The 24028-nt window shown below is 37.8% G+C and overlaps 1 protein-coding gene across 2 annotated transcripts in view; it reads left to right on the top strand.

Annotated features, from left to right (window-relative positions):
- mpped2a (metallophosphoesterase domain containing 2a) overlaps nucleotides 1–24028 on the top strand; it is a 106096-nt gene that overhangs the window by 76992 nt on the left and 5076 nt on the right. The window lies entirely within an intron of this gene.

Consider the following 24028-nt stretch of genomic DNA (forward strand, 5'->3'; position numbering starts at 1 on the left):
AAAGGTACCTCTGCAGCAGCTGGAGGGTTCAAATTCAAACTGTATGAACTATTAGGGTCCAAATACACAAATAAATGAACCACAGACTAATAAAAGTGGGTTTAGATAAATATGAGCCCTTTAAATAATGTGTCTTTGTCCATCAGTCAGTCTCCGTTATGTATTAAACACAATTTTTCAGGATAGAATGAGTTAAATTTGTCACCAACATGCACCTGCATGCCTGTCTATTCATAACAGCGTCATCTCAGCAAAGCATTGACGGTTTCACTTGGAGTCAGCGCTAAACTGATTTTGGACGTTTTGACCTTGTAATCATCGTCATTTGGGATCAGATGGAAGAACATGCGGTTTACTCAGATGGAAAAACAGATGCTTCACTTATTGGATTAATCATTTGTTCACAACATGTTGCCAATGAACATCTTTGTCTTGTTACATCAGCATCCGAAAAGCAAAACACATTCAGTTACCACGAACACAGTGTCACATTTATGCACCATGTCTGATAGTAGTATCTGAAATATGATGTAATTCACTAATACTTTTTCAAATTTAATAAATATTTACTAGTTAGTTAGTCGTGTAAATTTTTCATTTTATTTATATATCTTTGAGAAATGCCCAAAAGTAGGTAAAAAGCTGCTGTTTAATTTACACAATGATATGAACATGTAAACCTCTCGGATGTTTCATGAGTAGAGCTGTTAGTGGGTCCGATCAAGCGAAAGTGAACATCAACGTGAAAAGGTAAATTTGCACACATCATTTATCAAGTGGGCTCATTTTTTAGCTACAGATCTCTATTTTATGGAACTGTTATCCTTTTTAAAATACCACTTGAAAAAAAGTTACAACCCATTTTATCGATTGTACTTTTTACACCATAGCCATAGCTCAAATTTGATGCTAAAAATATCATTAAAAAAAAAATTTAAATTTGGAAAATGTATTCAATCTGGTGATTATATAGATGATTGTTAAGTTTCAAGAATTAGATTTTCATGATTTTGTGAGTATTATTGCTATTTATGAGTTGAACATTTGTGAGTTGCTTAAAAGGCCCTGTCCACGTGTTACCACAAAAATACCCATTTTAAATTATCAAGTTCCTTATAATTCAGATATTTGAGTGAAACTTTTCAGAAAGTAATAATCATTGGATTCATTTTGGGTGATGCATACAATGGGAAAGAGTCATCCACATGTTACTATGGCAGCCTGTCCATGTCTGATCACATTCTCATGTCAATAAAACAGAGACTTTTGAATATTTTACTCCAAATTTTATTTTCAGCATAGTTGAACATAATATCTAAAAGGTTTTATCTTACTTGATATTAATTTCTGTTGAGAATCACATATTTTGAATGTTTACGTAAAGCTTAAAAAATTGATGTCTGTTTCAAGTCCACATGTTACCGAGCAGTAATTGGACATTTTTCACCTAAAAATTTTTTTATCTCCCCAAATTTAGTCATACACAATGTTAAAGTGCTTATAAATACCTACTCAAATATGTCTAATGCATGATATAATCTTAAATAAAAATATAAAACCAGACCCCTGGTTGTTTTCTATCCACACTCGTTCACTCTGTCATACCTCCATCCACTCGTCCTCCGCCATCGCTGACCTCACCGCTCGGTCTGCGAATGCGCTGCGTCTCGTCTTTCGCCGTCCATCCATCACATTGTTAATGACAGCTTCATAAACAGAAGGCCAGGCGTGTGCACGGCACCGATAGCATTCACCTCATCCCACACAACTTCCCTTCCTTCCTGCTGAGGACGGACTCTGCTTATCTTCACACGCTGGATTTAGACTCCAGAGGTGGCGGCGAAACACTCGAAGCGTAAATAAAACTGACCTCAGTTCAGTTATTAGTGTCTCACAAACAACCACTAATAGAAACTGAGCTGTTTGATGCTTATGGAAAGTATTTAAAGGTTAAGGTCTGTTTTCTATTGTGTCTTCTACTTCACATTAATCCAGTTGTAGTTGGGATGTTCTGATCTAGTAAAATGGCTCGCAGTTCAATTCATTTCAATAATTCCACATTTATTTATTTATTTATTTAGATATCTGCCTGTGTGGCTGTGTAAGTGGGTGAGTGTGGGAGTGAATGACCAGTGACGAGCTTTTAAATTTTGTTGTATTGTACAATGCAATGACAATAAATTATTCTATTCTATTCTATTCTATTCTATTCTATTCTATTCTATTCTATTCTATTCTATTCTATTCTATTCTATTTTTACTTCCTCACAGATGAAGGGTCTATATGTAGTATATCTACTTTCATTATGACCAAATATTGTCATTGTAGTCTTAACAATAAATATCTGTGAAGTTCTGCCAAAGTTGCTGTGATTTTTTTTCCAACGATGGGCCAAGGATTTATATGACCAGTAGAGGGAGTAGACATTCTGCTGGTTAAGTCCAAGTTGAGCATGAGAACCAGAAAGAAACAACTTTTACAGTCAAAGAAAAGAAGTGATAAAACTAGATGCTGTTGTTTTTTCCACTGGACTCGACTCTAAATGAAAACATTGGAGTTTGATGCTGAAATAGCAGCGTTTCTTGTAGTTTGATTCTGAGGCTTATGAAGGTATAAAGTTATTATGGGATGTTCTTACCTTTGCTAAGTTGCTGTTTGTTGATCCATGGTTCAGACTGAATTGTGACAGTTCTAAACTTGTTTGTTGGATTCAAACTGATCTTTAGTTCAGTTACTGACAACACAAACTGAACAGAAAACTGGTGATTAGTGGTTTTACTGTGGCTTTTTTCTGTCTTAAAACAGAGCTACGCTAACAGGGCTAAGCTAACAGAGATATAATGTAAACTAGTGTTTCTCAACAGGGGTGGTACCAGTTGGGACACCGTTGGGGGGCATTTGGAACGAGAAAGCTGAGAGGGGAGCGCTGAGATTGAAATTGGGGGTGTTAGTTGTCGCCACCCCACCCCCCACTCGGTTGCAATTTTTTTTTTTTTTTTTTCAGGGGTCAGCAGGAGGTTCATTTCTTCAAAAAAAGGTTGAGAAATACTGATGTAAACTATCAGCTCATGTAGCATGTGAAGATTATAAGACAGTGTTATTTTAAGCAAACGTTAAAATAAGTGTCTGAGTTTTAGTTTCAAGAAGAAAACTTGATACCCTAATACAAATGTGTGGAAACAGTACTTTATATAATTTTTATACTTTATTCAGTGACTAATACAGTCTGTGGATACGTAGTTGATTCGCTGGTGGTTTTGGTACCAGACTGACCCCTGCTGGTCAGAGTTTAGAACATCAATAATACATGTAGGAGCCGTATATATTGTCACTGGTGGATTATTCGTTTTTTGATTTGTTTGGTCTGGTTGCCCCGGTGATGTGCAGGGTTTGGGTCACATGGGTACTGGGATGACACCCATATGTTACATAGGTAGTGGAGAGAGGCAAGTTTAGGTAGCTGTAATTTTTGTTGACCGCTTTTTTGTTCAGTTTAATTTCTTTTACACATTCACAAACAGTGCATCTATTCCATCTTGTGTGTGTGTGTGTGTGTGTGTGTGTGTTTAGAAGCCATTGTAGTAGCTGTCTGTTTGCATTAAACGATCTGAAACTTACCTGGACTCTGCGTGCTTCCTAGAAAGAGCTGTAGCGTGTCACAAATATACAGGACCGGAGTAAACGTCTATGTAAAGATATGTTTTTATGTCAAATATTTGAGTATAGTTTTAATCTATTACAATTTTGATTTTATATACCTAATATTTGGAACCAATATTCATGTTTAAAGTCTTTAAAAAGGTTCGTTAAGCATCTTCGTGTTATTTAGGTAATAAATTATATACATTTTTCAAATCAGATTTTATATTTTTTGTCCTTTTATGTTGATATATTAGGTTAAAGTTAAAAAAAATAATAGGCAGATGAGACAGAGGAAGTTGTGCTGAAAGAATCAAACATGGGTATAGTACACATTTTTTATTTAGTATAGAAAAGCAAAATCAAAAGTATTCAAAAACGGCCAAAATAGGCTCAGACCCCTAAGGGTTAACTGCAATATTTAATGAATAAAGTACTTTCAGTGCAAAATAATTCAAGAAAAACAGCCTCTGGTCTCAACTACAACAGGTTTATTTAAAAAAAAAAGTGCAGTATGAATTTTACAAATGCATATAATTGGAAATAAAAGTACTTTCCAACGATCCCATCGGTGGTTTCAGCCTTCTTTGGTCTTTTACAGAGGTTAAATAAATTCCAGTGTATTTAGTCGGTGTATGTTTTCCAGTTTTGTGTGTTCTTTTTTTGTGTTCGTTCCTGTTCTTTGTATCCAAACCCAGTCGTAACAATGCCAGTTTGGGTTCTTTCCTGTGCCTATTGTCGCCCTCGCTAACATCCACTCGTTGTAAGGTCGAGACAATAACAGCAGTCACGGTACCATGAGCGCCCGACCCCGCAGACCTTCCTGTTGCCTCGAACACTCCTCCACGCCGCCCCACGCGACCTCTGACCTCCACCTCTGCAGTGAGTTGGCATATCGTGTCATGTCGGTACAAGTCGGGCTGTTGAGGACCTGCTGTAGGAGGAGAAATCCACTCCACAGAACAGGAAACCAGCTATTCAGAGCTGCAGCAGCGGAGTCAGAGACTGCTCTAAACTGGTCTGTGCATTTAGAAGACCTGTAGAAGAAGTTTGTCCCCTTTTGTTTTGACTGTTTAACCCTTTTAAAGGAGTGATATTTTGCTTTTTTAAATGGAATTCTTCATTTTCCAACATTTCCCTGTGGTCTCCATAAACTGTACAGGGTGGGGAAGCAAAATTTACAATGAACATTTAGTTGTTTTTTCTCAGCAGGCACTGCGTCAATTATTTTGAAACCAAACATATATTGATGTCATAATCATACCTAACACTATTATCCATACCTTTTCAGAAACTTTTGCCAATATGAGTAATCAGGAAAGCCAACGTCAAAGAGTGTGTGATTTGCTGAATGCACTCGTCACACCAAAGGAGATTTCAAAAATAGTTGGAGTGTCCATAAAGACTGTTTATAATGGAAAGAAGAGAATGACTATGAGCAAAACTATTACGAGAAAGTCTGGAAGATACTATTAAAGAAGAATGGGAGAAGTTGTCACCCGAATATTTGAGGAACACTTGCGCAAGTTTCAGGAAGCGTGTGAAGGCAGTTATTGAGAAAGAAGGAGGACACATAGAATAAAAACATTTTCTATTATGTCAATTTTCTTGTGGCAAATAAATTCTCATGACTTTCAATAAACTAATTGGTCATACACTGTCTTTCAATCCCTTCCTCAAAATATTGTAAATTTTGCTTCCCCACCCTGTAAATGCTCTGCTTGGGTCTGAATTCTTCATTAATTCAACTCCACAGGTCCATCTTCAACCCTATTTCTAACTAATGACTCCAGAAAGGTCGTTTTGAGTGCTGGCCCTTTAAATGCACATAAGCTACTTCAGGCCCTGCCCCCTCCTGGTTGTTGACCGTGCTTTCCGTCCTGTTCAGCCTCTTGTGTTCGTTAATACAACCGACAACTGAGCATTTTAGGTAATCGGCTCAAAGTTTGGAAAAAAACTTTCAGTACGGACTACAACCACTGCTGCTGATAAACAACTGTGTCATACTCGGTAGGGGTGTAAGGAAATATCGGTTCTGCAATGTATCACAATATTTCATTTCACAATACTGTATTGATATTAAAAAGTACTGTATCAGTGTTTTTAGGTATTTATTCAATTCAGATACTGTGGAGGTTCATTTTTGTTTTGTCTTTTTTTATATATTTTATTTATTATTATTTAACACTTTTATTAAATAATGTTAGTTCCTTTGTTGGGATTGCACAAAAATAATGTTCTGATGTTAGTTCTGAACTAATAGTATATGAACATTTAAACAGGATCTTAAATTGTAATGTCTGTAAAACATAATTTAAGTTTTAACACAGGAAAATTTTGTGATATAGCATTAGATCCTGTTCTGATCAAATAAAAATGTTTAGTATTTGTGCAGATTTCTGATGTAATTCAATTCTTCAAAGAAATAATCATTTAAAAAACAAAGAAACAATAAATTGCCCTTTTAACAGTATCATGGTATATCGTGATATATCGTATCGTGATCCTAGTGTTGTGATTTGTATCGTTTTGCCAGATTCTTGCCAATACACACCCCTAGTGCTCAGAGAAATGTTTGTCGGAAGTCTGGACCTTACATGTGCAAATGTCGTAATGTAAGTAGTTATAAAATGCAACAAATTAAGAAGGAATTAAAATGGGTTGTAGAAATCCACACGATATAAAGATAGCTTTGCAGCACCTAGAGGGTTCATATTCAAACTTTTCGAACTATTAGGGTCCAAATACACAAATAAAGGTACCAAAGACTAATAAAAGTGGGTTTACATAAATATGACCCCTTTAAGATGATGTGTGTCTCCGGCGACACAGTTTGCATTTCACGTCATTCAAATTGCCATAAGTCACAAACCGTTCTCGCTATTGACAACATTCAAACGGCATCTAAAAGCTGAGATTGGGTTCTTTCTATTGGTCTATAACACATTAGAGTAGAGGTCTGCATTGGATGAGGGGGAGGGGTAGAGCAGACAGCAGCAGAGTGCAGTCGGTGAGAGAGAGATGGAAGATTTTTGTGACATTTAGAAGCGTTTTAGCGAAGTTTTAGAGGTGAAATCTTGTAAATATTGTATATAACACCATTGGACGCATGTGCACGCAGCGACCAGCAGCAGTGGGGGAGCGCATCTGCATGTCTGTTTGTTTTCTTTTAAGTCTGTTAATTTTGTCCGATCGGTTTACCCTTACTGAATGAGTATATTTATTTTATTATTTATTTATGTATTTGGTTGATTGATGTGTTTTTTTGTGTAGCACCCACTGTTGCACAGCAATTGCCCCATTGGGGACAAATGAAGGGATTGATTAATGCTGGTTTGGCGTTCTGCTGGTGTATTTTCCTGTGTTTTTGTCGGGTTTTGCTGTTTCTATCGCTGTTTTTATCAGTATATTTCTGGTTTGTGTAGTTTATTGATTTTAGCTGTATTCTAAATATATGTATATTTATAAAAGGTGCAAAAGAATTGGCAAAAAAAAGACATTTTCCGACACTTTGATTTCAAAAATTACATAAAGAAATCCAGGTGACCTGTTGTAATGGTAGTCCGTATTGGGTTAACTAGTTTGAACCGGTTTCTTTTAGTGCTGCTGTGGTAGTTGATTATGTTTTTTATGAAACTTGAATTGTGAAGTGTTTTGATAGGGTTGATAGGGTTATAGCAGATACAGCAGACATTTCGACCCGTTTGAAAAGAAAACACACAAGTATAAATGGTGTTGTGACAAAAGCCTGAATCCCATTTATGTCGACTGTTTTAAGGCCTTGAAGTTGTTCGTGCTGGTTCACTGGAATGACCTCAGATGACTAAATAGAGCAGAACCAACATTTATTTTTTCTGCAGTTTATCGTTGAAGTTGGTTGGAATCATTGTTCCGAATGGGGATGCATTTAAGGAACTAACATTTTTGTATTCAGGTTGTCCAGGAACCCTTAAAAAGTCTTAAACTGTCCTAAATTAATTTGATAATTAATCCTTAAATCTGACACTCAAAGGTCTTAAAAATCCCACAGACACAGTAAATGTTATTATTATATTCCCTTAGTAAATCTTTGTACAGAATTAGAAAGTGTAATTAGTGTTCATCATTTGAACCTATCAGAGATGGGAATGAGTCGAGCCTCCATCAGTTATTCATGGGTTCAGGTATGAGCTTTAGCAGCTTCAGTAGCACAAACATTAGTCATGGACAAATGGAAATGGAACATTAGTGGATTAAACATGGTTCAGACTCGTTCAACACAATAACTGTGAGGCCCGTTGGATGTCTGAAATTTGACCAAAGATGATGAGAAAAATGTCTTAAAAAGTCAGAAATTTGGCTTCATCAAACATGCAGATAACCTGATAGTATATTTAGCTTATTTTGTGTATTTTAGGGCATTATAGTGTACTTTTTGACCACTATAGTGTATTTTTTAGTGTATTTTATTGTATTTTCTGAGCATTTTAACAGCTGAGACTTGTTCCACTGTTATTTATGAGAATGTAATGTCTGAAATTTGACCAAAAATGACACAAATGTCTTCAAAAGTCAGAAATTTGGCTTTATCAAACATGCAGATGACCTGGTAGTGTATTTAGCTTATTTTGTGTATTTTAGAGCATTATAGTGAAATTTTTGAGCACTATAGTTTATTTTTTGTTCATTTTATTATATTTTCTGAGGATGTTGGTGTATAGCTGAGACCTGTTGGACTGTTATTTATGTGAAATGTAATGTCTGAAATTTGACCAAAGATGTCGAGAAAAATGTCTTTAAAAGTCAGAAATTTGTCTTCATCAAGCCTGTAGATAGCATGTGTGTATTTACCATATTTCTTGTGTATTGTAGAACATTATAGTGGATTTTTTTGAGCATTATAATGAATTTTTTTTTTTTTAGCATTTTCATGTATTTTTTCCAACATTACAGTACATTTTTTTGTATGATAACCAGAGACCTGTTGGACTGTTATTTATGTGAATGTAATGTCTGAAATTTGACCAAAGACAATGGAAATAGTGTCTTAAAAAGTAATAAATTCAGCTTCATCAAACCTGCAGATTCCCTGATAATAGATTAGATAAGAAAATAGATGATATATGTTGTAAAATATGACGCAGCCAAGCTTAAAAATGTCCTGGATTTAACTGAGCCAATAGTTCAGATCCTTTCATTAGATAATTATTACAGTGATGAATATGTTTCAGTTCTTTAACCCTTAAACTGATGCACAAGGAGCTTCTCATTTCTTAAATAGAAGTGTTGAGATTGGACTGTTTCAATGGAAAGTCATGTGATCGGATGAGTCCAGATTGACCCTGTTCCAGAGGCGGATGAAGTGACTACCCATCATGCCTAGTGCCTACAGTCCAAGCCTGTGGGGACAGTATTCTGATCTGGGGTTGGTTCAGTTGGTCAGGTCTAGGCTCACAATGTTTTAGTCCAGAAAATAATGGAAACTGCATAAGTTTATCCAAATGATGCAATGGAAAGTGTGTAATCAGTTTAAATATTGTCTAATTATTTATATTAGACTATGAGGAATAGAATTTCAGAGAACATGTGAGTCTGAATCAGTTCTGGGGGTTTTCAACTGGTTCAATCCTGTGACCTTCCTGCAAAGTTTCATCATCTTATCTATTTGCTATTTTGTGGTGACTTCCATATGAAGTTTCCTCAACATCTAAGCTTAACTTGGTGATTTAAGATAAGATATACTTTATTGCTCCACAGAGGGAAATTCAAATGTCACAGCAGCACAAGTGCAAAATATAATAAAAAAAAAAAAAAAAAAAAAAAAGATGAGACAGATAGAAATTGCTGCAGTGATTAAAAATGACAACAAAAAAAGTTGAATAAGATAAAGTGACAAGTGTGCAGTTTGCAATAGATTTATCACAGTTTGTTATTTTATCCTGTTAAAAGCATGTATTTTACAGTAAGTTCAAAGGTTATTTTATCAAAACAGAAAACTGAAGAAACAGTGTCCAAATGGGTCATATCTGATGACCATGAAAAGATGACAAACTGCATTTTACACCAATTATTTACATGTAATAACAGAATTAATGGATCAACAGGTCAGTAGATGGTGGTAGATGACACTGACCGCCCTGTTCTCTAACATAACAGGAAGTCTGAGTTATGTTAATATTCATCTACAGTCATGCAAAAAAATATTAGACCATTAAAAGTCATCAAAAACAATGGTTATGCGATCAAATACTAACTCCTGTGTGTATCATGTGACTAAAACAGACTGAAAACATGGAATGCCTAAAAGTACTGTTTTTGTCAGTACAATGCCATAGATATTGATGTAAGAACTGAAGTGATTTTGGTTATTATCGAGAAAACATGGAAAATGGATAGATATTAGCTCTGAAATTAAACTAATATGAGCTATTTTTGTTGTTATTGTTATATTTGTCCAAACAAATGTACCTTTAGGTTGTACCAGGCATTATAAATGAACAAGAAACTGAAGAAAACAAGGGGTGGTCTAATAATTTTTTCCACTACTGTATGTTCATTATGTTTTCTAACTAAATTAAAAATAAGCTATGGACAAAAGGTCATAATTAGAAACATATGAAATGAAACACAAACGAAAATTGAATATAGGACCAAAGTAGAGAATTAAAATAAGCCGCTTCAATAGCAGAAGAATGAGACACAATGAGATGGTTTCATTAAAAAAGCACCAGTCAAACAATGAGGAATTAACGATACGATATACTATCTTTATTAATTCATGTGTTTGACTACAGGTGAATGTAGAGGACTGTCACCAAGCACAGTTCTTTGAAAACATCATCTGTTTACCACTTCATTCCTGATTTTATGCAGCATTTTGCAACGAAAACACAAGACTCCATGTGACGCTGTCTGACGCTGACGTTCATTCATGTGTTTTTAGTGGTTTTCAGATAAACAGTGTTTCTGCAGATGAACCAGATGACTCATATAAAGATATTTCTATTCGGAGGATGAATTAATTCACCGTCGCTGTCGGTTTCAGTTAATGTTCAAATCCTCTGCACAGTCCATTAGAAAACGGAAATTTTTGGATATGGTTTGTCTTTTTGTGGGGGGAAAAAAATCAAAAACTAAAGTCATAAATGTCCTAATTTCCTTTGCCAGCTTTTAACTTTTGGACAGTTTGTATGAAAGTGTCTCGGTGTGAATTATTTTCCCGTTTTTCATGTTGTAAATTCTTTTCATGTGTGAAGAGCAGCAGACCTTCAGCGTCAGGTCTGAATGGGTAAATGACAGCCAGAGGCCAAACACACAATAGGCCTTTTCACAATTTCCATCTCTGCTCTCACAATTCTGTTTATAAATGCAACTTACAGTGATTTTTTTTTTTTTTTTTTTTTTTTCCAATTAACTTGCGGACCAGGAGCTGTAGTCTTTGTGGTGCAGAAAGAAAAGCAGCTTTGAAAAACACACCTGTGTTAAGGAGGAAGTCCATTTATCCGGTTTTTCAGATCACCTTGTCCCGCTTGAATCCATCAGAGAAAACACTCCGGTCCTTGGAATGAAACCTCGCCTGTCGGTTATTGTCGCTGAGAAAAGCTCGCTTATTTCCCAGAGATTTTTAAACCTCCCCCCCTCCCCTCTCTGGCCCTTCACCCTCCCTCGCCCTTTATTGTTCTCCAGGATCAAGTTCAGCGAGGTTGCGGGAGGCTGGAGGAGGGTAATAGGACCCTTGTCCCTGTGTCTTGGGCAGGTTGAATGGGTCTTGAACCCCCCCCCCCCCCCTTATCATCGCCAGCTCTCTGGTTCCCCCGTCTTTATTCCACTCAGCTCCGGTTTCTGCCCCCCCACAGATCCATATTTCGACATGTTAGGATTCCATGTTTGTACCTGTTTCCTGCACCTGCCACGTTTTTGTACCACAACAACTACATGTACTTCACAAATACACACACAGACTCATCCACATCACTAAAAACTGACTTCTAGGGATGGGAATTGATAAGAATTTAGCCATTCTCATTTGATTATAGAATAAAGCATAGTACAAATGGCTTTAATTGCGTAAACATTTTAAAGGTGGGGTAGGAGATGTTTTCCTGGAGCATTTTTTTACTGTATTGCTTAAAATCCCCTTCATACCCCGATTGCAACAAATTAATTAAATGCTCACAAAAACACAAAAATAAAAAATTTTAGTCACCTGTGGAATGGACAGGACTGAAAAAACACCATCCAATCATTTTAACCGGCCCGTCGAAATGATTGAGTGGTGATATGTCTATCAAATTCAACTGCCATTTATCCCTCCCCCCTCTGCGAGTACAGTCAATACAATGGAGGCGTGGCTTCGGGGGGAAGTCTGAAGAAAGGGATTTGGACTTTTGAATTGGGTATTTTCAAAATGTAGCTTGCTCGAACCATTTTTCCAGGATCTCCTACCCCACCTTTAATGAATGAAAAAACCTTTAAAGTCTACCCGTACTGGTCGTGTGTACCAAGGTTATAATAGTTTTGGATTTTTCATTATAGTTTAATTTTATTTAGTTTTGACTTTTTTTTTCTCTAATTCAGTTAGTTTTAATTGGTTTTTAGAGCAGGTTTGCTAGTTTTTATTAGTTTTCATTTTTTTCTAAATCCTTCGTTTTAGTTTAGTTTTAGTTTTTTGTTGTTGTTTTTTTTTTTTTAATGTCTTTTCTCTTCTTCTCCGTCGTATTCAAATAAATCCCAGACAGGACTCTGCTGCTTTCTCCCAACTTTAGTCTCCATGTTTCCAGGTAGAGTGGGGACCAGAATACGACTGGAAACCACAAGTGACCGCAAGTGACGGAACATTAAATATCAGCGGCTAAAATTGCTTGAGGGAAATAAATTGATTTCGTATCAATCCGACATTGACAAAGACAAAAACGAAGGGAATTTTATCCAGAATTTTTATACGTTTTAGTTAGATTTGTAAGCACACAGTACAGTTTCAGTTAGTCATCGTTTTTTTCTTTTAATTATAGTTTTTATTTATTTCAGTTAACGAAAATGTTTTTTCAATTCTAGTTTTCATCATTTTGTTAGTTTTCGTTAACAATAATAACCTTGGTGTGTACAACATTAATTGTGCTTTGTGTGTTACGTATAAGCCAGAGAGGCACAAATTCAGTAGAAAATCATCATAAATGCACCACACTGGACCTTTTATTATATGAATTTCAGGCGGGGGTAGAACCTATGGGAGCAGCCATTACCAGCCAGAAGTGAGGTACCCTCGTTGATTCCGGGTGATGAGTGCACTGCTAGTATTATACGTGATCTTTTGAGATAGCTAACAATGAACATTCACTTCAGATACCCTTTCATATAACACAATATGACGATACTGATATTGACTGATACCAGAAAATATATGTGTATGTACTGATGCATCCCTGGTGTTTATACCCCGTATCAGAGGTCAGGGGTATAAATACTCTATATATACAGGTGTGTATAGATATATACACAGATAAAACATATATAGAATATCATCCGTCCATCCAACCGATTTCTCTGACATTATTCAACCAATTCTTTTCAAATTTCTCACACGTTCTTTACATGTGCCTTTTTTCAATTTTTACATTTTTTTTTTTTTTACACATTTTTGAAGTTTTAAAAAAAAATTTGAAAGTGAAGACTCAAAACTCATCCCTGGGTCAGCAGGGTATCAGTGAGCAGGAGGGGCAAAGGGTTGGGCCACAGGGCGACAGTATTACACTACAAAAATCTAAATCTTACCAAGTGGGTTTTTTTTTTTATTTCTAGTCCAAATATCTCATCACACTTCAAATAAGACAGAATCACCTACAGAGTAACTTTTCAGTCAGATAGAAGAACTTTTTTTAGACAATAGATCTTGAAAATCTTGAAAACCAAGATAATTTTTACTTGTTCCATTGGCAGATTTTTTTTTCTCAATTCAAGATTTTTTTGCTTAATTCAAGCCAAAAAAAATCTGCCGATGGAAGGAGAGAAACTTATCTTGGCAAGATTATTTTAAATAAGATTTTCAAGATCTATTGTCTAAAAATAAGTTATTTTATCTCACTGAAAAGCTACTCTTTAGGTGATTATGTCTTATTTTAAATGTGATGAGAAATGTGGACTAGAAATGAGAAAAATACACTTGGTAACATTTAGATTTTTGCAGTGTAGTAAGCTCTTCTTGTTTTTTTTTTTACTTGTTAGTCTTAACCTAAAATGAACACAAATAAAATGCCGTTACAGTGACTGTACAATCCCCTGTGTGTGTGTGTGTGTGTGTGTGTGTGTCCGTGTCCGTCCTTACAGGTGAGTTCAGTCGCTGTAGTGTTTGTTCAGGATAATCCAGTGTTCCTCCAGCTGCAGTGTGTGAAGACAGTACATACGCTCCTTGATTTCTGGATGTTCAGCATTTGCCGTTGTCTTTGTGTGTCTGTCCTCACATACATATACACACGCTCCTGTTTTGTGTGTTTCCATCCACACACCTGTAGTGTTTGTCGTGTGGAGCAGCTGTGTTTGCTGCCGGCTGATGCAGCAGTTGTTTTACATTAGCAGCCTGCAGGTCAAACTGCAGCTGGCGGCGTCTCAGCATGGAGACGAACCCTGGGGAGTGTGTGTTTGTGTGTGTCTGTGTGTATGTTTTATATATATATATATATGTGTGTGTTTATGTGTGTCCCTGGCCGTCCCCGTGGTTCTAGCCTTTCCTAAGCGGGCTAAGTCTAGTGCCTCACCCTTAGCGCCTCAGCATTTGGCAGCATGACTGCAGTGAGATTAATCCATTCCACACTCCATCAGTCACCAGGCACAGGTTATTAGTGCAGGGACACACACACACAAACACACACAGGCCCTTCACCCTCGTGACTTCACCGTCTACCTCGTCCCCAAAGTTTGTAAAGGTGGCCTTGGTGTTGAGAGGCCATTTGTCAAAAGCCAGCCAGAATCTCCACTTGGCTCCTTTTAATAAGGCTACCTGGGCCGTGGGATTACACAAAGACGCACACGGACACACAAAGACTCACACGGAGTCACACAGAGACGCACACGGACACACAGAAATGCACACGCACTGACAAAGACGCACACGGAGTCACACAGAGACACACATAGACACACACAGACGCACACAGACGCACGCTGACTCACACAGACACACATGGACACATAAAGACGCACAAAGATGCACACAGAGAGACACATGGACGCACACGGACACACAGTCTCGCACAGAGATGCATATGGACTCAGAAATATGTACACAGACACACAAAGACACACACAAACACACATGTAGACCCACAAACCCAGAGACTCACACGAACTGACACAGACCCACACTACATCGTACACTCACACACACTCTGCATTGTACACACACTCTGCGTTTTACACATACTCATACACACTCTGCGCTGTACACATACACACTCTGTGTTGTACACACACTCACACACACTCTGCGTTGTACACACTCACACACACTCTGCATTGTACACACACACACACACACTCTGCGTTGTACACACACTCACACACACTCTGCGTTGTACACACTCACACACACTCTGCGTTGTACACATGCTCAGACACACTCTGCGTTGTACACACACTCACACACTCTACGTTGTACACATGCTCATACACACTCTGCGTTGTACACACACTCACACACTCTACGTTGTACACATGCTCATACACACTCTGCGTTGTACACACTCACACACACTCTGCGTTGTACACATGCTCATACACACTCTGCGTTGTACACACACTCACACACTCTACGTTGTACACATGCTCATACACACTCTGCGTTGTACACACTCACACACTCTACGTTGTACACATACTCATACAGACTTGGTGTCAGGTGTTGCGTCCCGCGGGGCTTATAAAAGTCCCATTAACATGGCCCTCCTCATTGGTTCTGACAGGTTGATCAATTAGGCCCCTCCCCCCTCTGACCCCCAGGCCGCCGCGACGCAGAGGTCAGACACGATGGATCGCTCACCACTGTGTCTCTCTCTCTCCCTCTCTCTCTCTCTCTCTCTCTCTCCTGGTCGCTCGTCCCCAGGTGCATCTGCTCCGTGGCTTTTCGGCAGAGGATCATACTTTACTGCAGGCATGTTTCGATCTTATCTGGGCTCTTAACAACACACTGTGTGTTTGGCGGCGTGTTACACAGCAGACACACACACACACACATCGGAGGAGTCGAGTTACTCCTCTGAAGAGCCTCGATTAGAGACGAACGCTCAGATTAAGGTTCTGTTAAACCAGTAGTTATCATTCGAGTCAGTTTTGTGATTTTTAATGAATTTTTTGTTTGTCCCAAATTTTTTTTTTTTCATTGCAAAATTAAACTTTCAGGCAAAATATTTGATTTTTATCACACTTTATGTAGTCTGTTGATGCACTGAAAAATGAAATAAGGTTGATTCACATTGGAAAGACGCATTATTCATTTCAAGTTCTAAGCCAAAAAAATAACAAAAATAGCCCAAAAAAGATAAATAACCACATCAGGAAAGGAAAACAACTCACAAAAAAGTCGAAGTCTGTTTATTAGACATATTTATTTATTTATTTTACCTTTATTTAACCAGGTAAGTTAGTTGAGATCTGATTCTCATTTTCAATAATTAGATGATGTGTGTGGTTGTATGTCTGTATCAAGGGAATAGAAAAATGACAAAATTTGGAAATATGAATGTTATTAACATCAAAGTAAAAAATACAGGCACATTTCACCGACTCATTTTAGTTCAGGTTCCACATTCAGCACTATTGTGATCTGAAGTGGACCAGACCAGTAAAATAATAACATAATAACATATAAATAATGTCAGCTCCAAACTTTTCTCTATATTTTAGAGTGGAAAAAAAGTAAAATTACATGTTTCAATGTTAATGTCTGCAAACTCTCCTTGAAAAATCACATTCATTCTGAAATTTCTTAAAATAAGTGAAATTTTAACAACATCAACATGGAGTCTGGATATTTACTTGAACATACCAGTGATTATCAGCAGCTGGTATACGCGGGGGTGTCTGGTACTGGTCTTTTATTTTCTGGCGGGGTGGGGGGGTATCCTAGTCTCACCCCTCTGAGATCAGTCCCGGGTTCAGAGGGTTAACACACTAATGATGTCCACCGCACTAATTGAATATTGACATTTTGCACACGGGGTTAATGGCTTCTGTCTGTCTCACCTCCGCGCCAACCAGACTCTCCTGCAGGATTTTTAACCCGCGTTCGATTCCCCAAGGGTGGGGTGGGGGTGGGGGTGGTGAGGTTAATGGCACTGTTACCATGGTGACCATGTCGTGATGCTGTGCTTCTGTTGGGTTCGTATGCGTCTTTTGGAAAACTGCGAGTTGAGTTCGTGAACATTTATTCCATAAACGCCTCTTCAGGTTGGATTGTTTGGGTGGATTATTGATCGTTTTAAGTGTTTTTTTCAATTCAAAGATGTAAATCTGAATTAGTATAAAAGTATAAAACCTGAAATTCAGTCATGTTTTTTAGAGTTCTTTCTCTGCTCAGTGTCATTGGATGCGAAATATCATCAAACACTCCTTGAAGTTGTATAGACTGATACTGTGACTGGATTAATTTGTTAAATCTGTGTTAGGGCAGTTGTGTATCAGTGCAGGTTGAATGTAAAAGTAGTTTTCACTGGTTTTCACCTCGTCTTGAATAAAAATCATGTTTACCAAAGCTTCACAGGCCTGTTTACATTCACACTGATACTCCGACCATTATCTGATATCTGGAGCTATCAAATTATTAGTGTTCATAAGTCTGTGTTTCATTGAATTGAATGGGAATGGGATCCCTCAGGGGACTGTCTTAGGCCCCATCATTTATATGTTTACATTAATGTAGGTCTACAGACGTACACTGAGCCTGTTTACACCCACGCTAATACTCTGATTACTGGAGTTATCAGATTATTAGTGATCATGGAAACGGCATAATCTGATCTGTTTTATCAGATAACAGCAGTAATCTGATTATGAGAAATCAGATTAACACACCTAGATTTATCCTCAACACTCAATTGTCTTTGTGCATGTATACACGTTAATCTGATTTATTTCATTATTTTACATCTGCACGTGTAAAAAAAAAAAAAAATTTGAATCATAGAATACTTAAGTGGTGCAGTCAGATGTGAGTTTAATTCTACCATCACTACATGAGTGCATACACTGAAATGAATCCCATAATGGACTGAAACGACTAATCCAGGGTTTATCGATTATTACATTTTGAAGTGCATGTACACACATATGATCTGATTATTCTAAGTTATCAGATTTTTATGGTTGTGTAAACAGGTTCAGTATCTTTAGCCCAACTTTTCATCTTATCTCACGTTCAGTTTTTTGTTTTTTTTGTCTTGTGGTTTTCACCTCTTCTTTCTCCTCGTGCTCCTGCTTCTATATCTGTGACAGCGTTTTACTTCCCACTGTTTCTGCCTCCAGACGCTTCTCCTTTGTTGCCACGGCGACACGCTCCAGATGGCGAGTGTCAAGGCTCGGTAGTGTCGTCCGACCACGACAAACACACACTGAAACACACACACACACTCACGCACCGCTCCATGTACAGACGATGTGTGAACGGGCTGCGACGGCGAGGCAGCGTTAGATTCAGTTCGTCCTCCGCACACACACTCGGTACAGTGTAATAAAACCTGTGTCACAGCCACACAGGAAACAATCTCTCCTTTCTGTGACCGGGATGTCATTAATCTTGGCAGAGGTTAACAAATGCACTTGCATGGAAGGTATATTTCATAGGCAGACAGCCGACAATGGGGCCATTGTGGCGTCGAAGCTGCAGTGGCGCTCTGCATTCAGGCAGGACCTCGGGGTTGGCTCCGGATCCACGCCTCATGTCCGGGGTTATGTTTCATCTCCCAGATGAATGTGTTTATGTGGGAGAAAACATGTGAAACACGGAGCCAAATCAACGCTCCAGATGTTTATTTATTTTCGCTGCAAGAAACCACCATTTATTTTTCTGAATTGGGGGGAAATAAATGCGTTGGGCCATTTTTCAAAGTTTGGCCGTGTCGCTATTAGTCAAAACCAGAGGCAGACAAATACCCTGCCGGTGTTTGGAGAGTGCAGCCGGCCAACCAGGCCAACATGGCTCTGAATCACTGCTCTAGAAGTAGGGCTACAACACAACTCTGCAACGGTGTTCATTCAGACAAGCAACGTGATGTAGGATTCTGCAGCGACGCCGTGACAGGACATATTAGCATTCTGCACAAAATTATGTCCTACTAATGTGGATTGTAAAGTTAATAGAGGAGTGGATGTTTTTCCTTTCAAAGATGCATTACCACGCAGAGCCGTAATAAAACTGAATCATCAAACCAGTTCATCGTCACATCTCTGCTTGTAAAACACCAATAACACTGTTTGGGTTTTTTGCTGTATTTATGTACTGGAGTTGAAAATGTGCAGCTGCTTATATTATAGATGGTCTTTCTGCAGATCGTGTCTAATTAGTATCCATCAGGTTACATATGTATAGACAAAGCCCCCCTTTTTTTTTATATTTTTGCAACAAGAAAAGGACAAAGTAGACACAAGTGTGAACATGAGCCGTTTGATTTGACATAACGGGGACGTTACAGGGAAATGTAAGCGTTCCACTTTGAGATTTGCAGGAGCCTCACGGAGAACATGTTCCTTTCATTATGAAGGTGTCAAACCAATCTTCTACAAACAGTATGTTTGGTTTAATCAATATTTAAAGGGTTTATTGACATTTGCACAGGTACATTACCAAACAGGTACATTGGGATTTCTGTGTTGATCTTGAGTCGAGGAAAAAAGAAAAAAGTTTGTTTGAATGAATGTTTTATATCACACATATAAAAATCACAACCACCAGCAAAGTAAATGCCTGAAGCAAATTAATTGGAAATGTATCGGTCAGTTATACAATAGAAATAGTAAATCATGTATTACAGAGTGCTTGTATGAAACTGGGTTCATTTTGGTATCTGTCACTTTTCCAGCTTTTTAGACCCAATAATAAAAGGGAAATTTAGATATATTTCCCCCCAGGATGGACCTAATGATGACCTCAGATAAATGCAAAAAAATTTGTTCTCTTGTTTTGAGACAACCCATAATTAATGAATTTTTAATAAAATATTGGAGCCAAAAATGGGACCAAAATTGGGACATGAAAAACTACCCAGGTGTCAGTGCATTTGATCTGAAAACATGTCTGTAAATGGTCTTATAGAGACTATAAATAAAGACACTGTTAAATGTGTCGATCCTAGTGGTTTTTCTAATCCACACGTGGGTTTTTCATGAATCTCAGTCTCATTCCAGGTTTGGTGTGGAACCCATCGTGTCCGCTTGTGTTACATACAGAAACCTGCCCATTTAAATGCATATAAATCGCAAATGATTTTGCAACAGCGGCCATTTTTGTGAAACACTCTGCCTTGAATAATGAGTTCAATTCCCAAAATGTACCTGTGAGAGAATGAAAAAATATGAAAAAAAAAAATAGCGTTTAATTTTCGTGTCCTTTTGACTGTGTTACATGCAGATTTTTGTATTGAATATAATGTAAAATCATATACAAATGTGTTTTATCTGAAAATAGTTTCTCTTTTATCTCAGTCAATAATTATTTTTGAAATAGACCCAAAGTCCTTCCAAACCTGCTTCATAATATTAGTCTACATCTGGTTTGAATTTTTAGCCTCCATGTCCTGTTTTTAGGACCAGTTTCATGGAAGCACCCTACAACATTTCAAACCACCTGACATTATTCTAAAATGCACGCTATTCACAGCCTCAACAAAACAATGTTTGACACTCTAAATGTTAAAAACACAGTAATACAGTAATAAGTTATCCTCTAATTTGCTTTGACCAAAATTGAGGATAGAAAACATTGAAAAGCCTTGAAAATCACTGTCTATTTGGCTGATGAATGGAAACTGAACCATGAGACCAGTGAGGATTCACACCTGCAAATCCAGTCACTGCATTGCGGTGTTACGGCCTTGCAGTGAATTATGGGTTGAAGTGACTATTTTACCTTTAGTGATTTGACAGAAGGAGGCAGAGATCAAGAGGGAGTGATTTTGATAAAGGTTTTAGAAGTACAAACTAACATTATGTTAAAAAAAAAAAAAAAGTCAGGAATGTATTTTCACTTGCATGCCTTTGATGCCTTTCATTTAGACAGTTCTCTTTAAGGACCATTCACATCCTGTTTCAAGTCATATTCGTCCTAATAAAAAACACTACTGTAATAAAACAACCACATGAACGGTTTGTCCTGATCAAACACATCCTAGTGAGTACAAACACTGAGATCATCAGTCCAGTCACTATTCATACATCAGGCAGTTTCAGCTTTGTGGAGGTTTGCACATGTGCAGTAGGGCTCCAAATAATGACTGTTTCAATAGTGGAACAGTCAGATTATCAACTGCAAAAAACAGCTCGTATTTATGTTTATTACAGCAATAAAATACATTTTCTTTCCTTTAACAAGAACATCTGGTGCACAACAAATAGAAGGCTTAACCGAGTTTGATAAACACCTTTAATTCAATATTCAATAAATATTGCAGCAGCAATAAAGTACTTTTTTCCCTGCATTTTGTGCATAACAGTTACAGTACCTAACAAAGTTTATTAACCCATAAAAACCCAAAAATCCGCTATCAACCAAAGCCATCCACTGATGTAAATGTTTAATACCTGTTGATCCATTAATTCTATCAATACATGTAAATAATTGGTGTAAAATACAGTTATTCGTCTTTTCGTGGTCATTAGATGTGACCCATTTAAATGTTCAGAGGCTCCGTAGTTACTGTGGAAACACCGTCATCTTCTGCAACATTAATTCACCAGTAAAACCCATGGAGTTGGATCCATGGCACTTGTTTTTGTGTTCAGTTAAGGATATCTTTGCTGAAAAAGTCACTTTTTCATCAGTTTTCTCCATTTCTGATATAAAAACCCTCAACTTTACTCTGAGTTTTTATCGACGTCTGCACGATCAGTGAATTTAATGTAGGGAAATACTTGATTTTCACTGAAGAAATGCAAAATAAAAAAGATAATGTTACAATAAATGGTGATAAATCACTTAAGAAAGGTTAAATACGGAGAGAAATTCATTTGGGAACTGACGCAAAAGTAGCACTGGGTCTGTATGGGTTAAACATACAACTAAATACTCAAGAGTTGTAATCAGCAATATAATAAACATTTTTCCTTAAACAAAAGGGATTATTGTACATAGCAAACACGATGACATTATGAACCACTCATCGACTGATAAATTCGTCATCACCTAATTTGTCTGTGCAATAACTGTTTTTATATGTTTTAGCTGTGTTTAGGTTTTGTTTCAGTTTTTGTTCATGTCTTTTTGGATTCCATGACTCTGGGTAAAGCACAAGAATTCCAAAGTACCTATACTGCGATGTATCTGTGCAAATGGCAAATACAGTCTATTCTATTCTGTCTATGGTCACATGACTGGTCCTGGTCAACGTTAACTTCAGATGGTTCATGTAAAGGAGTCTGTTTGACAAAGACAATCAGTTTATTGGTTTGTCTTCAAAATGAATGTAATTGTAACACACAGATTCTCCTCCGTACAATAGCTTTAAGTCCTACGTAAGTTTTTGTCCGTTAAAAACATCACAAAGCCACATTTCTCTGATTCTTGGTTCCTTCGTGTCTCGGCCTCGGTGTCGGAATAGTGGTGAGTCTTCCCAGTAATCCATTAGACTTCCATTAGCTCCGATTTGTGTGATTAGTTCTAATTAATCAGTGGAGTCCGTGGCCTTGGCTCGGCTGCCTGCTCTTCACATTTCATTTCGGAGTCCATTTCTCAGCTCTGCATGGTCCGAGCGTCGGCCCTGTACCTCCACGGCCCAACGCTCCGCTGCCTTTGCCCATCTCGCGCTGATTTCTCTCCTCATTTCCAGAGATCCTTAAATGAAGCAGGAGGTCTGGCTGCGGCCTCATGTTTTACACATTGCAGCCTCTGTTTAGCCCCTCTCGGTGCCTCCCGTGGAGCAGTAGATATTGATTAGCGCTGGACGGTCCATCCCTCACTGTAACAAAGCCTATTGATGTTTGCCGAGGCCTGATTTCCCCGCGGTCAGATCCCATTCGCCGCTCCATCGCTAAGTGACTGGAAGCTCGGCGGCGCGTCCCAGAGTAACCACGATCGGCTGCACAGAGCTGCAAATTAAAATTAAAAGGGTTTCTTTAGCTTTTTCTTTTTTTCCGGGGGTCAGCTTATATACTGAGGTATTATGTGATGATAATCTATCTTCCTTTCCTCAGTTGTCATCCTTCTTCTGCCGTTAGTCCTATTGTGATAAATGAAGGCTCAATTTATCAGCTGGCCTCTGCTCGATTTCTTCTCCTGTGCCCCCCCACCCCCCACCCCTGATCCGGCATCTAACCTCTGCACAGTTCACTTTAGTCCTCCATCTGTTTTCACCCACTCCATCCATCTATCCATCTATCCATCCACCCCTGATGCTTCCTGTCACTCGGAGCTGCTGACTGCTGGAGGTGCCCTATCTGCTGTCAATCACTCTGCAGACGGGCAGTGGAGGGTTTGGATTGGGTTGGGGGGTGTGGAGGGGTTGACGCATGACGGGGCCCCCTGCTGTTTAGAAATGCACTTTTTAGGGAAGCAGCAGTCGTTTGGTTTTTGGTCTAAATCGAGTTAACCTTGGCCAAAAGCATGTGGACACGTTTCATGTCAATTTACTTCTTTTTTTTTTTTTTACATTAAAACAAAGAGAAACTTTGGAGGTGTTATTATTTGTTCAGTATATGGACAAAAGTATGTGGACACGTTGAATTCAGGTGTTTCTTTTCTAACAGGGGTCTGGGATACAAAACAATAATGACTAATGTCATAAAATAGTTTTATATTAGGATAAATATCATTTCATTGGTTAGTTTGGTTTAAATTGTTATCTTTGTTTCCAAAATGCCTCAGAGATGGTTTGGACTTAATTTCTTTCTTTTTTTTGTATCCATAACTATGATTTTAAATGGTCTGCCTATAAATTTCTCTAATATTTTTCATGCTCTGACTGTAAATAATAATTTTCTACCTCAACTAACCATCTACTTTCTTCACATCTCACTGAGGAAGAAAAATCTACCCTTAAATTTTAAGAAAATAGTGATGTTTTTATGTCAAATCATCTTACAGCTGTGGATATGATATGTCCCAGTATTTTTGTCCATATAGTTTATAAACATCAATATTTCCTTAAAGTTTAATGGAGATTTTTCTTCCTCAGTGAGATGTGAAGAAAGTAGATGGTTAGTTTTGGTAGAAAA

Source organism: Sphaeramia orbicularis, chromosome 3 (genome assembly GCF_902148855.1).
Source record: "Sphaeramia orbicularis chromosome 3, fSphaOr1.1, whole genome shotgun sequence".
Taxonomy (NCBI): domain Eukaryota; kingdom Metazoa; phylum Chordata; class Actinopteri; order Kurtiformes; family Apogonidae; genus Sphaeramia; species Sphaeramia orbicularis.